We start from the raw sequence: 17,136 nt of genomic DNA on the forward strand, positions 1-17,136 counted from the left end.
AAGCTCGATCTGACCCAACCACCGAGTATACATTGCAAGTTTGAGCTAAATGGCTGCTGTAGCCAGGTGTGCTTTGCATTCTGTGATGCAGCAAAGCACGCAAACTGTAACAGCTTGCATAGTAGTAATAGCATCTAGCTGGAGAATGACTTGGACTAGCAACAAAGCGGAATGTTTTCTTTGCAATGTATTAAGCAGTATTGTATTTTCAAGCAGTGTAATATTTTCAAGCACCTCCTTTGGTGGGTGGGATGTTCCCAAGGTAACAATGAGAGATCTTATCTCTCCAAGAGGTCCCAGGCCTGCTCCAGCCAATGAGATGTGCCTGATATAGCTCTAGCACAGGGATGGATCCAAACCAATGCACATGCATCGGTCAGAAATATATGTGCACCACTTGGCATCAGTCACGGGGCATTTGTTTACTGCAAGTCGGCTACATGGGCTTTTGCCACGCACAACCAACAGACCAATGGTTCAAGATCCGACCACTTGTGGTAAGTGGTGATGCTTACCTGACCTAATTACCTGTATTCTCACAATGCTTTGGAAAGCATGTCCTGAGACAAAGAATCTTTGTCAATAAGATACTCCAGAAAGAGGTCAAAATTTGAAATTCTCCCTGAATAATGGGACGAGCTGCAGTCATAGTGGGCTGAGTCTGGGCTATCTTGAAAGGTCTCAGAGAGAGGGAGATGCCTGTAAAGTTTGGTGGGGCTAGGACTTTTGGTGGCCAAGCTATGAATTTTTAAATCCTTGAGTGGCTGGAGCCAGGGCTCATATTAAAGTTTTCGGTGAACTACCTTCATGTGGGGGGTTCGGTGGCAAATAGCAGGCTGAGCTGCGGTCATCACAGGCTGAGCCTGGGCTGTTTTGAAAGGTCTAAAGGTGATGGAGGTGCCTGAAAAGTTTGGCGGGGCTAGGACTTTTGGTGGCCAAGTTATGAATTTTTAAATCCCGGCATGTGCGTGACTGGAGCCAGGGCTCATAAAGTTTTTGGTGAGCCACACTCTCATGGGGCTTCAGGGGTGAATAGCAGGCCAAGCCACGGTCATAGCAGGCCATGACTGCCCTCTTCGGAAAGGGCTCGGCATGCTGTGAAAATCCATAGTGATCTAGTAAAATTAGTGAAAATATTTCTGCAAATGTGCATCTGTCAGATTCTTGGGCTGGATCCACCCCTGCTAGCAGGATCCAACCAGAGAACACTAATATAAGCACCCTGAACCATTCTCTATGCTGAGGTTTGCCGAGCTCTATGCAAGGTTTGCAGTTTGCCAAACTCCTCACCCTATCACAGAGATGAAGTCATCTCCACCATCGGATGACCTTATTCTTTTAGTCTCCACCCACAATGCTTGACTGTAGATACAGAGAGAGTTGTAGATTATCTGGTAAACAAAGAGCTTTCTCTGCAAAACGAGTTCCTGCTTCACTGCCTCAGAACTCTAACCTGACCTGTATGTCAATCTCATGCTTTCTTGTCATATACCAAAATAGGAATAGGAATGTCCAACTTGTGCGACAGCATGTAGTGTTGCTGCCTCACAGCTCCAGGGTTTGATCCTGAGCTTGGGTCACTGTTTTGAATATTCTCCCCGTGACTGTGTACGTTTCCTCTGGGCTTCTGGGTTCCTCTCACTTTCCAAAATCAACCCAGCAGATGGACTGGTGAGTATAAAGTGCCCCTAGGTGTGAATGAATGTCTGAATTTAGACTGGATCCTCATCTTGCCTATAATATGAGCCCTGGCTCCAGCCACATACATGCAAGGATTTAAAAATTCAAGTGTTCACAGGATAGACTCTCTTTTTTTAGGCTCTACCACAACCCTGAGCAGGATAAAGTGATTAGAAAATAAATGAATGACCTTCTTGGTTTTGCCTGATTTATGGTGTCACTGTTTGCAAAATGAAAAGGACATCCTACATCCCACTGAGCTGGCCTTCATCCAGTGACTTTTCAAAAAATAATGGCGCTGAAGCTGTCGTTGTGGGATTAGTCATCAGTCTCAGCCAAGCAAACAAATGGACAAAGTTTATGGCTTCACCTTGCCTTCCTGCAACATGGTAATTGTGTTTCTATTGCTGGAAGATGCAAGAATAATAGGGCAATGTGATGGGAATGGAATGATGGATAGCTCAGAAAGAATGGAGAAAAAGCTAGACGGGTACTCGGAACAACTGTTGACTCTTCTATGATATGCAAATCTGCAACCACAACCACTTTATATATATGGATATATTTCCAAAATTATTAGAATTATGTGCCTACATGTGTGTCCCAGAGGATTACTAGTGCCTACACTGTCAGAAATAGGAGTACAGTAGGAGTCAATTTCTGTCACCCCAGGTACAATCTACACTACTGTACCCCCTAGGGATCATTATTGGACTTCAAGGTAACTATGTGTAACTTTTTAGGGACAAAAGGGTACATAAATATTTCCAATCAGTATATACAGTGGGTATGGAAAATATTCAGACCCCTTTAAATTGTTCACTCTTTGTTTCATTGCAGCCATTTGCTAAAATCAAAAAAGTTCATTTTATTTCTCATTAATGTACACTCAGCACCCCATCTTGACAGAAAAAACAGAAATGTAGAAATTTTTGCAAATTTATTAAAAAAGAAAAACTGAAATATCACGTGGTCATAAGTATTCAGACCCTTTGCTGTGACATTCAACTCACATGCTGTCCATTTCTTCTGATCCTCCTTAAGATGGTTCTACTCCTTCATTGGAGTCCAGCTGTGTTTAATTAAACTGATTGGACTTGATTAGGAAAGGCACACACCTGTCTATATAAGACCTTACAGCTCAAAGTGCATGTCAGAGCAAATGAGAATCATGAGGTCGAAGGAACTGCCCAAGGAGCTCAGAGACAGAATTGTGGCAAGGCACAGAGCTGGCCAAGGTTGCAAAAGAATTTCTGCAGCATTCAAGGTTCCTAAGAGCACAGTGACTTCCATAATCCTTAAATGGAAGAAGTATGGGATGACCAGAACTCTTCCTAGACCTGGCCGTCCAGCCAAACTGAGCAATCGTGGGAGAAGAGCCTTGGTTAGAGAGGTAAAGAAGAACCCAAACATCACTGTGGCTGAGCTCCAGAGATGCAGTAGGGAGATTGGAGAAAGTTCCACAAAATCAACTATCACTGCAGCCCTCCACCAGTCAGGGCTTTATGGCAGAGTGGCCCAACTGAAGCCTCTCCTCAGTGCAAGACATATGAAAGCCCGCATAGAGTTTGCCAAAAAACACATGAAGGACTCCCAGACTATAAGAAATAAGATTCTCTGGCCTGATGAGATGAAGATTGAACTTTTTGGTGTTAATTCTAAGCGGTATGTGTGGAGAAAACCAGGCACTGCTCATCACCTGCCCAATACAATCCCAAGAGTGAAACATGATGGTGGCAGCATCATGCTATGGGGGTGTTTTTCAGCTGCAGGGACAGGACGACTGGTTGCAATTGAAGGAAAGATGAATGCAGCCAAGTACAGAGATATCCTGGAAGAAAACCTCTTCCAGAGTGCTCAGGACCTCAGACTGGGCCGAAGGTTCACCTTCCAACAAGACAATGACCCTAAACACACAGCTAAAATAACAAAGGAGTGGCTTTGGAACAACTCTGTGACCATTCTTGACTGGCCTAGCCAGAGCCCTGACCTAAACCCAATTGAAAATCTCTGGAGAGACCTGAAAATGGCTGTCCACCAACGTTCACCATCCAACCTGATGGAACTGGAGAGGATCTGCAAGGAAGAATAGCAGAGGATCCCCAAATCCAGGTGTGAAAAACTTGTTGCATCATTCCCAAGAAGACTCATGGCTGTACTAGCTCAAAAGGGTACTTCTACTCAATACTGAGCAAAGGGTCTGAATACTTATGACCATGTGATATTTCAGTTTTTCTTTTTTAATAAATTTGCAAAAATTTCTACATTTCTGTTTTTTTCTGTCAAGATGGGGTGCTGAGTGTACATTAATGAGAAATAAAATGAACTTTTTTGATTTTAGCAAATGGCTGCAATGAAACAAAGAGTGAAAAATTTAAAGAGGTCTGAATACTTTCCGTACCCACTGTAAATGGTACGCATACGGTAAGTACCTTAGAGGGTACTGCCCCAGTGACAAGCCATTGTACCCTTAAAGGTGCAATAATGGACTTTGTTTTCTGAAAGTGCATGAATGTAGATTGTGATATGGAGTTATCATGTTTCTACACTGGCTATGTTTTGTCACTATTGAACTTTATTGTCATCTAGATTTTAAGATGTATGACAAATACTGTATCTTGCAACATTTGTGAAAGTGACAATAAATTCCTGGATGCACCCCATAACTTGAATCCACTCCAAAATTTAATGGGGTCTTTCTTGACTCATGCTACACCAAGTTTCCTTGGCCCATACTCCATGGTTCCACCAAGTTTCATGCAAATCAAGTTGGTCATTTTTGTACAATCCTGTTTACAGTCAGAGAAACAAACAGGCACACAGTCAAACTGCCCTGAAAACATAACCTTCTTGGTGGAAGTAAAAAAGCATAAGACATGGAAAAGACAGGAAGCATAAGACCTATGGATCTTCTTTTCTTCTGTCGAGCTGGAGTGCAGAGAGCATGGTCTGCTGATACACAGGATTCTTCCATTGATATTAAAGCCACTCTACTAGACTTTCTCGACCTTGATCTTGCTGGGTCTGGGTGCCCGGTGCTGATATTTAGTCTGTTTGTGTACTACACTCACTCACCAACCCAGACCAACTCAATATATAGACGGTTTGGAGAGTGAGAGGTTATTGATTGCAGGATGCAATAAGCTCTGTCCATGAAAATTGGATTACAGAACATAGCTGAAATGAACCCATGATCCATTTTGTACTCAGTTTCAGACCGAGTGAAAATACAATCATGGATTTTGTTTTTGTTTGGCACCATTTTCAGAGTGAAGAAAGTGAATATTTGCAGTAAGTATGTTAGAAGCAGTGCTGAACATGCTAATGTTGGAGCTGGAGGAGAACAACACAAGCCAGAAGGATAACTATCAATACTACTACTTCTTGTTTTAAGCCAAATCTTCTGCTGAAAATGAGTCACACAGTCATGCTGAACGAGTCTACTCAAGAAAGCCATGGTGTGTCAGGAGAAAGACTGCCATGATGTGATAGGACTTAATGGGAATGTCAGCCTGGGATAAAATATGAGCACCAAGTTTCTTACTTCTATCTTTACCCATACACAATTTGAGATTCTCTGCTTAGATATCTGTGGCAGTTCGTAGGAGGGGGAGGAGCACAGAAAGACGGCAGGCCAGAATAAAGTTCAATGACTATTTTATTTGCTCTTTTCAGATGCAAAAATTCACTCTCTTCCAGGCACGCACCCACACACACACACACACACACACACACACACACGAGTTGTCTGGTTCAAGAGAGAGCTCTCTTCCTCTGCTCTCTCTCTCCTTATATAGGGCGCGGTCACTGGGAAGACACACAAACACAGGTTAATTGACATCAGGTGTAGTGATTCTGCCACTTACCTTCCCTGACTCTGCCCTCCAGTCACAGGCCATGCCCCCGCTGCCACATAACCCCCCCTGCCCGACTCAGGCTGGGCAGCCGTCCGGCCTGCAGCCAACTCCCCCCCCCCGACGGGAGAGAAAGTCCGCCACAACCATCTGTGCCCCTGGCCTGTGGATCACCTTGAAGTTAAAGGGTTGGAATGCCAGATACCAATGGGTGATCCGCGCATTGGCATCCTTCATGCGGTGGAGCCACTGGAGGGGCGTGTGGTCTGAACAGAGGGTGAAAGGGCGTCCCAGCAGGTAGAAGCGGAGGGCGAGGACCGCCCACTTGATCATGAGGCACTCTTTTTCGATGGTGCTGTAGCGCCCCTCACGTACCGACAGCTTTCTGCTGATGTACAGCACTGGACGGTCCTCCCCCTCCACCTCCTGGGACAAAACGGCCCCCAGCCCCCTGTCTGACGCATCCGTCTGTAACATAAAAGGGAGAGAAAAGTCAGGGGAGTGTAACAGTGGCCCCCCGCACAGTGCAGCCTTCACCTCAGAGAACGCCCGCTGGCATTGCTCCGTCCACTGGACCGGATATGGTGCTCCCTTTTTAGTGAGATCAGTCAGCGGGCTGGTGACGTCCGAATAATTAGGTATAAACCTACGATAGTAGCCAGCCAGCCCCAGGAACTGTCTCACCCCCTTTTTGGTCTTGAGCCTCGGGCAGGCCGCAATTGCTGCTGTCTTGTTAATTTGGGGACGCACCTGCCCGTTGCTCAAGTGGAGGCCCAGATACCGTACTTCCACCCGCCCAATCGCACACTTCTTTGGGTTGGCTGTGAGACCCGCCCGCCTCAGCGACCTAAGGATGGCCCTCAGGTGTTGTAGGTGCCGCGGCCAGTCATTACTACAAATAATGATGTCGTCGAGGTACGCGGCCACATAGGTGGCGTGGGGGCGGAGGACCCTATCCATCAGCCGCTGGAACGTAGCGGGCGCCCCAAACAGCCCAAAAGGAAGTGTGACAAACTGGTATAAGCCGAACGGTGTGGAAAAGGCCATTTTTTCTCGGGATAATGGAGTCAAGGGGATCTGCCAATAACCCTTTGTCAAATCCAGTGTCGAGTAAAAGCAAGCCGTGCCTAGTCGATCGAGCAACTCATCAAATATGAGGCACTGGGTACACGTCGAATTTAGATACCGCGTTGACTTTTCTATAGTCTACACAGAACCGGACTGACCCATCGGCCTTGGGTACCAAGACCACCGGGCTGCTCCAGTCACTGTGGGACTCCTCGACGATGCCCATTTCGAGCATGGCCTCGAGTTCTTCCCGAACCACTTTTTTCTTGTGTTCGGGTAGCCTGTAAGGGCGGCTACGCACTACCACCCCCGGGGGCATCTCAATGTGGTGCTCTATGAGGTCGGTGCGGCCGGGCAGGGGTGAGAACACATCCGAAAACTTGGTCTGTGTAGAGGTCAGAGCAGGTGGGTGGAGCACAGAAGTACGGCAGGACAGAACTGAGTTCAAAAAAACTATTTATTGTGTTCCCTTTTCAGGTTAAGCACACATACTCCCAGACACACACACACAAGTCATCTGGTGCAGGAGAGAGCTCCCTTCCTCTGTTCTCTCTCTCCTTAAATAGGGCGTGGTTGCTGGGAAGACACACAAACACAGGTTAATTGATCTCAGGTGAAGTGATTCTGTCACTTACCTTCCCTGACTCTGCCCTCCTGTCACAGACCGGCGCTTGACCACGCCCCCGCTGCCACATACCCCCACCGCCCGACTCAGGCCGAGCGCCCGTCCGGCCTGCAGCCGACTCCCCCCCCCTTGACGGGAGAGGAAGTCCGCCACGACCATCTGCGCCCCCGGCCTGTGGACCACCTTGAAGTTGAAGGGTTGGAGTGCCAGATACCAACGGGTGATCCGCGCGTTGGCATCCTTCATGCGGTGGAGCCACTGGAGGGGCGCGTGGTCCGAACAGAGGGTGAAAGGGCGCCCCAGCAGGTAGTAACGGAGGGCGAGGACCGCCCACTTGATCGCCAGGCACTCCTTCTCAATCGTGCTGTAGCGCCCCTCACGCACTGACAGCTTCCGACTGATGTACAGGACCGGGCGGTCCTCCCCCTCCGCCTGCTGGGACAAAACGGCCCCCAGCCCTCTGTCCGACGCATCCGTCTGTAATGTAAAAGGGAGAGAGAAGTCAGGGGAGTGTAAAAGTGGCCCCCCACACAGTGCAGCCTTTACTTCAGAGAAAGCCTGCTGACACTGCTCCGTCCACTGGACCGGATATGGTGCTCCCTTTTTAGTGAGATCAGTCAGCGGGCTGGTGACGTCCGAATAATTAGGTATAAACCTACGATAGTAGCCAGCCAGCCCCAGGAACTGTCTCACCCCCTTTTTGGTCTTGGGCCTCGGGCAGGCCGCAATCGCTGCTGTCTTATTAATTTGGGGACGCACCTGCCCGTTGCCCAAGTGGAAGCCCAGATACCGTACTTCCACCCGCCCAACTGCACACTTCTTTGGGTTGGCAGTGAGTCCCGCCTGCCTCAGCGACCTAAGGACGGCCCTCAGGTGTTGCAGGTGCCGCTGCCAGTCATTACTATAAATGATAATATCGTCCAAGTACGCGGCCGCATAGGTGGCGTGGGGCCGGAGGACCCTGTCCATCAGCCGCTGAAATGTAGCGGGCGCCCCAAACAGCCCAAACGGAAGTGTGACGAACTGGTGTAAGCCGAACGGTGTGGAAAAGGCTGTTTTCTCCCGGGATAATGGAGTCAAGGGGATCTGCCAATATCCCTTCGTCAAATCCAGTGTCGAGTAAAAGCGAGCCGTGCCTAGTCGATCGAGCAGCTCATCAATACGAGGCATTGGGTACGCGTCGAATTTAGACACCGCGTTGACTTTTCTATAGTCCACACAGAACCGGACCGAGCCGTCGGCCTTGGGAACCAAGACCACCGGGCTGCTCCAGTCGCTGTGGGACTCCTCGACGATGCCCATTTCGAGCATGGCCTGAAGTTCCTCCCGAACCACCTTTTTTTTGTGTTCGGGTAGCCTGTAAGGGCGGCTACGCACTACCACCCCCGGGGGCGTCTCTATGTGGTGTTCTATGAGGTTAGTGCGACCGGGCAGGGGCGAGAACACATCCGAAAACTCGGCCTGCAACTGGGCGACCTCCGTGAGTTGGGTCGGGGAGAGGTGGTCTCCACAGGGGACCGGAGAGGTACGTGATGCCAATGTCCCTTTTTGAACCTCCGGCCCCAGCTCTGCCTTCTCCGGAACTGCTGACACCAACGCCACGGGGACCTCCTCGTTCCAGAGTTTTAGCAGATTGAGGTGGTAGATCTGTAGCGCCCCACCCCTGTCTGTTCGCCTCACCTCATAGTCGACGTCCCCGACTTGCCGTGTGACCTCAAAGGGCCCTTGCCACTTGGCGATCAATTTGGAGCTCGACGTGGGCAACAGTACGAGTACTTTATCTCCCGGTGTGAACTCTCTAAGGCGCGTACCCTTGTTGTACAGGCGGGCTTGCCGTTCCTGGGCCTGCCGCAAATTCTCCTGAGTTAGGTGGGTGAGCGTGTGGAGTTTTGCGCGCAGGTCCATAACGTACTGAATTTCGTTCTTACTTTGTGAAGGTCCCTCCTCCCAATTTTCCTGCAGCACGTCCAAGATGCCACGCGGCTTACGCCCATATAATAATTCGAACGGGGAGAACCCCGTGGAGGCTTGGGGGACCTCTCGCACTGAGAACAGCAAGGGTTCGAGCCACTTATCCCAATTACGTGCGTCCTCACTTACGAATTTCTTAATAATATTTTTGAGGGTGCGGTTGAACCTTCCACTAAACCGTCCGTTTCTGGGTGATATACGCTGGTGCGGATCGGCTTTATCCCCAATAACCCATACAGTTCGCGCAGTGTTCGTGACATAAACGTAGTGCCTTGGTCAGTCAGAATCTCTTTCGGGATTCCAACTCGGGAGATGACGCAGAAGAGTGCCTCTGCAATACTCCGTGCTGAGATATTGCGCAGAGGCACTGCTTCCGGGTATCGCGTTGCATAGTCCACCAGAACTAATATAAAGCGGTACCCTCGTGCTGACCGATCTAATGGCCCGACGAGATCCATCCCAATTCTCTCACACGGGGTCTCGATTAACGGTAGAGGGCGCAAAGGCGCTTTTGGAATGGCCGCTGGATTTACTAACTGGCATTCGCGGCATGCCGTACACCACCTACGGACATCGCCGCGAATCCCCGGCCAATAGAATCGGGCCATTATTCGGGCTAGTGTTTTATCCTGCCCCAAGTGTCCAGCCATGGGATTAAAGTGAGCCGCCTGGAATACCAATTCCCGGCGGCTCTTTGGAATCAAAAGCTGCGTGACTCGCTCTTTAGTTTGAGTGTCCTGCGTCACTCGGTATAATCTATCCTTCAAAATCGCGAAGTAAGGGAAGGACAAGGTGGCGTTTGGCGGGAGCGTTTGACCATCGATTACTCTCACTTGGTCAGACGCATGTCGCAGAGTCTCGTCTCGCGACTGCTCTAATGGGAAATCCGCGAGGGATTCTCCAATAGAGAGAGGAGGAGCCAGCGGCTCCTCGCTCTGACGTGGAGATGACGTAGACGGCTCTGTGACAGCTGCTCCCGCCAAAGCGACACCGGGACCTCCCCCTGTCAACTGGCAGGACCCACTCTCTACTAGGCGCATCATTAAACCCTGAAATCCCGGCCAATCCGTCCCCAAAATTAAAGAGTGGGTAAGGCGGGGATTAACCGCCGCCTTCACTATAAATTTTTCCCCTCTGAAAATAATGTGGACCGACACCAAAGGGTAGCGGTGAACATCCCCGTGCACACACAAAACCTTCACCCCTTGTGCTCCCCCCAATGCCTCGTTTTGAACCAGGCTTTGGCGAATTGAGGTCTGATTACAACCAGAATCCACCAACGCCTGATATGTAGCCCCTTGGATACTCACCGGTATGCGATACGCTCCGGCCCGATCGAGGGCAGCCTCTGGCGCGTCGGGGATCCGAACCACCGCGCCCACTTCCATTGCTGTGCACTGCTGTTGAAGGTGATCCGGCTCCCCGCAGCGCCAGCAAACCGGCCCGGGCTTTCCCTCTGCACCGGTGATCTGGGGCTCACTCACCTGAGGTGGGGGAGAGACAGACACAGAAGGGAGAAACGGGAGGGCACCGCGGGTGCGCCGGGCCGGCTGGGGAGGAGCAGGTCCCCGCCTCCGCGGTGGGGGAATGGGGCGAGGACGGGACACAGGAGGAGGGAGAGAGAGAGAGAGAGAAGAGGAGAGAGGAGATGATGTCATCTGCTGTCCTGCCGCCGGGACAGCCGCCAAATGGTCCTCCGCCAGTTCGACTGCTTGATCCAACGACGCCGGGCGGTGGCACCGGACCCACTCCGCCGTTCCTGCTGGTAAGCGAGCGACGAACTGTTCCAGCGCCACCTGGTCGAGGATTCCTTCAGCGTCGCGGTTGTTGGCCCTCAGCCACCGCCAGCAGGCGTCCCGGAGCTGCTGGCCAAACGCGAACGGCCGGCCGACTTCCTCCAAGCGCAGCGCGCGGAAGCGCTGGCGCTGCTGTTCTGGAGTGCGCCCCATGCGCTGGAGGACGGCCCGGCGGAGGTCCGCGTAGGCCAGCCGGCGGTCGGCGGGGAGCTGTAGCGCGGCCAGCTGTGCTTCTCCCGTGAGCAGGGGGAGGAGGCGCGCCGCGCGCTGCTCCATCGGCCACCCCGAGGCTTCGGCGACTTGCTCAAAGAGCGTGATGAACGCCTCGGGGTCATCCTGCAGGCCCAACTTGGTGACAGTGAGGGGAGACGGGCCCGCGGCAGGAGCGCTGGTGGACCCCGCCGATGCGAGGAGGTGCCGGAACGCCTGTCGATCTTCTTGTTGGGCCAACACCAGGGCCTCGAACCGCTCTTCTTGCTCCTTTCGGAGGGTGAGTAGCACCTGGTGCTGGCTTTGCTGGGCCGTGGCAAGGGCGTGGACCAGTTCAGCAAACGGGGAGGACTCCATGGGGCTGCTGTGCTCCAGATCCCGGGTTTCGGCACCACTGTAGAGGTCAGAGCAGGTGGGTGGAGCACAGAAGTACGGCAGGACAGAACTGAGTTCAAAAAAACTATTTATTGTGTTCCCTTTTCAGGTTAAGCACACATACTCCCAGACACACACACTCCCAGACACACACACACAAGTCATCTGGTGCAGGAGAGAGCTCCCTTCCTCTGTTCTCTCTCTCCTTATATAGGGCGTGGTTGCTGGGAAGACACACAAACACAGGTTAATTGATCTCAGGTGAAGTGATTCTGTCACTTACCTTCCCTGACTCCGCCCTCCTGTCACAGACCGGCGCTTGACCACGCCCCCGCTGCCACAGTCTGCAACTGGGCAACCTCCGCGAGTTGGGTTGGGGAGAGGTGGTCTCCACAGGGGACTGGAGAGGTACGTGATGCCAATGCTCCCTTTTGAACCTCTGGCCCCAGCTCCACCTTCTCCGGAACCACCGACACCAATGCCACGGGGACATCCTCGTTTCAGAGTTTGAGCAGATTGAGGTGGTAAATCTGTAGTGCCCCACCCCTGTCTGTCCACCTCACCTCGTAGTCGACGTCCCCGACTTGCCGTGTGACCTCAAAGGGTCCTTGCCACTTGGCAATCAATTTGGAGCTCGATGTGGGCAACAGTACGAGTACTTTATCTCCCTGTGCGAACTGCCTAAGGCATGTACCCCTGCCGCAAATTCTCCTGGGTTAGGTGTGTGAGTGTGTGGAGTTTTGCGCGCAGATCAATAACGTATTGAATTTCGTTTTTACTTGGTGAAGGTCCCTCCTCCCAATTTTCTCACAGCACATCTAGAATGCCGCGTGGCTTACGCCCATATAACAATTCGAATGGGGAGAACCCCGTGGAGGCTTGGGGGACCTCTCGCACTGCAAATAACAAGGGTTCGAGCCATTTATCCCAATTACGTGCATCCTCACTTACAAATTTTTTAATTATATTCTTGAGGGTGCGATTGAACCGTTCAACTAAACCGGCCGTTTGTGGGTGATACACACTGGTGCGGATCGGCTTAATACCTAATAACCCATACAGTTCGTTCAGTGTACGTGACATAAACAAGGTGCTTTGGTCAGTCAGAATCTCTTTCGGGATTCCAACTTGGGAGATGATGCGGAAGAGCGCTTCCACAATACTGCGTGTTGAGATATTGCGAAGAGGCACTGCTTCCGGGTATCACGTTGCATAGCCCACCAGAACTAAAATAAAGCGGTACCCTCGTGTTGACCGATCTAATGGCCCGGTGAGATCCATCCCAATTCTTTCAAACGGGGTCTCGATTAATGGGAGAGGGCGCAAAGGCGGTTTTGGAATGGCCGCTGGATTTACTAACTGGCATTCGTGGCACGCCGTACACCATCTACGGACATCGCCGTGAATCCCTGGCCAATAGAACTGGGCCATTATTCGGGCTAGTGTTTTATCCTGCCCTAAGTGTCCAGCCATGGGCTTAAAGTGAGCCGCCTGGAATACCAATTCCTGGAGGCTCTTTGAAATCAAAAGCTGTGTGACTTGTTCTTTAGTCTGAGTGTCCTGCGTCACTCGGTATAACCTATCCTTCATAATAGAAAAATAGGGGAAGGACGGGGTGGCATTTGGCTGGAGTGTTTGACCATCGATTACTCTCACTTGGTCAAACGCATGTTGCAGAGTCTCGTCTCGCGATTGCTCTAACGGAAAATCCGCGAGGGATTCCCCGAGAGAGGGAGGAGGAGCCTGCGGCTCCTCACTCTGACGCGGAGATGACATAGATGGCTCTGTGACAGCTGCTCCCGCCAAGGTGACACTGGGACCTCCTCCTGCTGAACTACGGCAGGACCCACTCTTCACTAAATGACTCATTAACTCCCCGAATCCCAGCCAGTCACTTCTCAAAATTATTGAGTGGGTGAGGCAAGGATTAACTGCCCCCTTTGCTCTAAATTTTTCCCCTCTGAAAAAAATGTGGACCGACACTAAAGGGTAGCTGTGAACATCCCCGTGCACACAGAACACCTTCACCCCCTGTGCTCCCCCCAATGCCTCATCTTGCACCAGGCTTTGGTGAATTGAGGTCTGATTACAGCCAGAGTCCACCAACGCCTGATATGTATCCCCTTGGATACTCACCTGTATGCGATATGCTCCGGCCCGATCGAGTGCGGCTCCTGGTGCGTCGGGGATCCGAACCACCATGCCCACCTCCATTGCCGAGCACTGCTGTTGGAGGTGGCCTGGCTCCCCGCAGCGCCAGCAAACCGACCTGGGCTTCCTCTCTGCACCGGCGCTCTGGGGCTCATTTACCTGGTGGGGGGGGAAGACAGACACAGAAGGGAAAAACGGGAGGGCACTGCGGGTGCGACGGGCCGGCTGGGGTGGGGCCAGCCCCTGCCTCCGCGGTGGGGGAATGGGACGAGGATGAGACACAGGAGGAGAGAGGGAGAGAGAGAGAGAGGAGTGGGAAGAAGAGGATGTCCACTGTCCTGCCGTCGGAACAGCTGCCAAATGGTCCTCCGCCAACTCGATGGCCTGATCCAGCGACGCCGGGCAGTGGCACTGGACCCACTCCGCGGTTCCCTCTGGTAGGCGGGCGATGAACTGCTCCAGCACCACCTGATCGATGATTCCCTCTGCGTCGCGGTTGTCGGCCCTCAACCACCGCCAGCAGGCATCCCGGAGCTGCTGGCCAAACGCGAACGGCCGGCTGACTTCCTCCAGACGCACAGCGTGGAAGTGCTGTCGCTGCTGTTTGGGGGTGCACCCCACCCGCTGGAGGACGGCCTGGCGAAGGTCCGCGTAGGCCAGCCGGCGGTCGGCGGGGAGCTGTAGTGCGGCCAGCTGCGCCTCGCCCGTTAGCAGGGGGAGGAGGCGCGCCACGCACTGTTCCACCGGCCAGCCCGAGGCCTCTGCTGCCTGCTCGAAGAGCACGAGGAAGGCCTCAGGGTCATCATGCGGGCCCATCTTAGTTAGGGTGAGGGAAGAAGGGCCCACGGCGGTGGAGATGGTGGACCCCGCCGACGCGAGGAGGTGCCGGAATGCCTGTCGATCTTCCTGCTGCGCCAACACCAGGGCCTCGAACCGGTGCTCTTGCTCCTTCCGGAGGGTGACTAGAACCTGGTGTTGGCTCTGCTGAGCTGTGGCGAGGGCATGGACCAGGTCTGTGAAGGGGGGAGGACTCCATGGGGCTGTTCTTTTCCTGTGCTCGGTCGGGTTTCGGCACCACTGTGGCAGTTCGTAGGAGGGGGAGGAGCACAGAAAGACAGCAGGCCAGAATAAAGTTCAATGACTATTTTATTTGCTCTTTTCAGATGCAAAAATTCACTCTCTTCCAGGCACGCACCCACACACACATTCGTTGTCTGGTTCAAGAGAGAGCTCTCTTCCTCTGCTCTCTCTCTCCTTATATAGGGCGCGGTCACTGGGAAGACACACAAACACAGGTTAATTGACATCAGGTGTAGTGATTCTGCCACTTACCTTCCCTGACTCTGCCCTCCGGTCACAGACCGGTGCTTGACCATGCCCCTGCTGCCACAATATCAGTTTGCTAAAATGCTACATTCTGTTAAAAGCCTCAGTCATCTATTATATTTAATATACATTAGCAATGGGATCACCGTACTGCAGATGTAGAATAGTTTCAATACTTTTGTCGAAGTGCTAACAAACAGAACTACAGTGGTGCTAGAAAGTTGGTGAACTCTTGAGAATTTTCTATATTTCTGCATAAATATGACCTAAAACAACATCAGATTTTCACACAAGTCCTAAAAGTAGATAAAGAGAACCCAGTTAAACAAATGAGACAAAATATTATACTTGGTCATTTATTTATTGAGGAAAATGATCCAATATTACATATCTGTGAGTGGCAAAAGTATATGAACCTCTACGATTAGCAGTTAATTTGAAGGTGAAATTGGAGTCAGGTGTTTTCAATCAGTGGGATGACAATCAGGTGTGAGTGAGCACCCTGTTTTATTTAAAGAACAGGGATCTATCAAAGTCTGATCTTCACAACACATGTTTGTGGAAGTGTATCATGGCACGAACAAAGGAGATTTCTGAGGACCTCAGGAAGTGTTGCTGATGCTCATCAGGCTGCAAAAGGTTACAAAACTATCTCTAAAGAGTTTGGACTCCACCAATCCACAGTCAGACAAATTGTGTACAAATGGGGAAAATTCAAGACCATTGTTAACCTCCCCAGGAGTGATCGACCAACAAAGATCACTCCAAGAGCAAGGTGTGTAATAGTCAGCGAGGTCACAAAGGACCCCAGGGTAATTTCTAAGCAACTGAAGGCCTCTCTCACATTGGCTAATGTTAATGTTCATGAGTCCACCATCATAAGAACACTGAACAACAATGGTGTGCATGACAGGGTTGCAAGGAGAAAGCCACTACTCTCCAAAAAGAACATTGCTGCTCGTCTGCATTTTGCTAAAGATCACATAGACAAGTCAGAAGGCTATTGGAAAAATGTTTTGTGGATGGATGAGACCAAAATAGAACATTTGGGTTTAAATGAGAAGCGTTATGTTTGGAGAAAGGAAAACATTGCATTCCAGCATAATAACCTTATCCCATCTGTGAAACATGGTGGTGGTAGTATCATGGTTTGGGCCTGTTTTGCTGCATCTGGGCCAGGACGGCTTGCCATCATTGATGGAACAATGAATTCTGAATTATACCAGTGAATTCTAAAGGAAAATGTCAGGACATCTGTCCATGAATTTAATCTCAAGAGGAGGTGGGTCATGCAGCAAGACAATGACCCTAAGCACACAAGTTGTTCTACCAAAGAATGGTTAAAGAAGAATAAAGTTAATGTTTTGGAATGGCCAAGTCAACGTCCTGACCTTAATCCAATGGAAATGTTGTGGAAGGACCTGAAGCAAGCAGTTCATGTGAGGAAACCCACCAACATCCCAGAGCTGAAGCTGTTCTGTACAGAGGAATGGGCTAAAATTCCTCCAAGCCAGTGTGCAGGACTGATCAACAGTTACTGGAAGCATTTAGTTGCAGTTATTGCTGCACAAGGGGGTCACACCAGAAACTGAAACAAAGGTTCACATACTTTTGCCACTCATAGATATGTAATTTTCCTCCATTTTCCTCAATAAATAAATGACCAAGTATAATATTTTTGTCTCATTTGTTTAACTGGGTTCTCTTTATCTACTTTTAGGACTTGTGTGAAAATCTGATGATGTTTTAGGTCATATTTATGCAGAAATATAGAAAATTCTAAAGGGTTCACAAACTTTCAAGCACCACTGTAACGTGGACCAAGAATTGAACCTTAAGGAACACCTCAGATAGGGTTATACATCTTTATAGCACAGTGTTAGTGAATTCTTGATTGTGATTGGTTAGAATCAACAGCTATGACAGGAAGAAATGAACAGGATATATTTATATGGCATTTTTGGAAGGAGTCTCCAGTGTCAGAGTTTTGTACCAGTCTGAGGTAAAGCTGCAACTTGTAATTTCATTGGTGAAAACTGAAATTATTGTATAGAGGGCCACCGCATGACATCACCGCGCC

The sequence above is a fragment of the Neoarius graeffei genome, chromosome 19 (assembly GCF_027579695.1).
Source record: "Neoarius graeffei isolate fNeoGra1 chromosome 19, fNeoGra1.pri, whole genome shotgun sequence".
Lineage (NCBI taxonomy): Eukaryota > Metazoa > Chordata > Actinopteri > Siluriformes > Ariidae > Neoarius > Neoarius graeffei.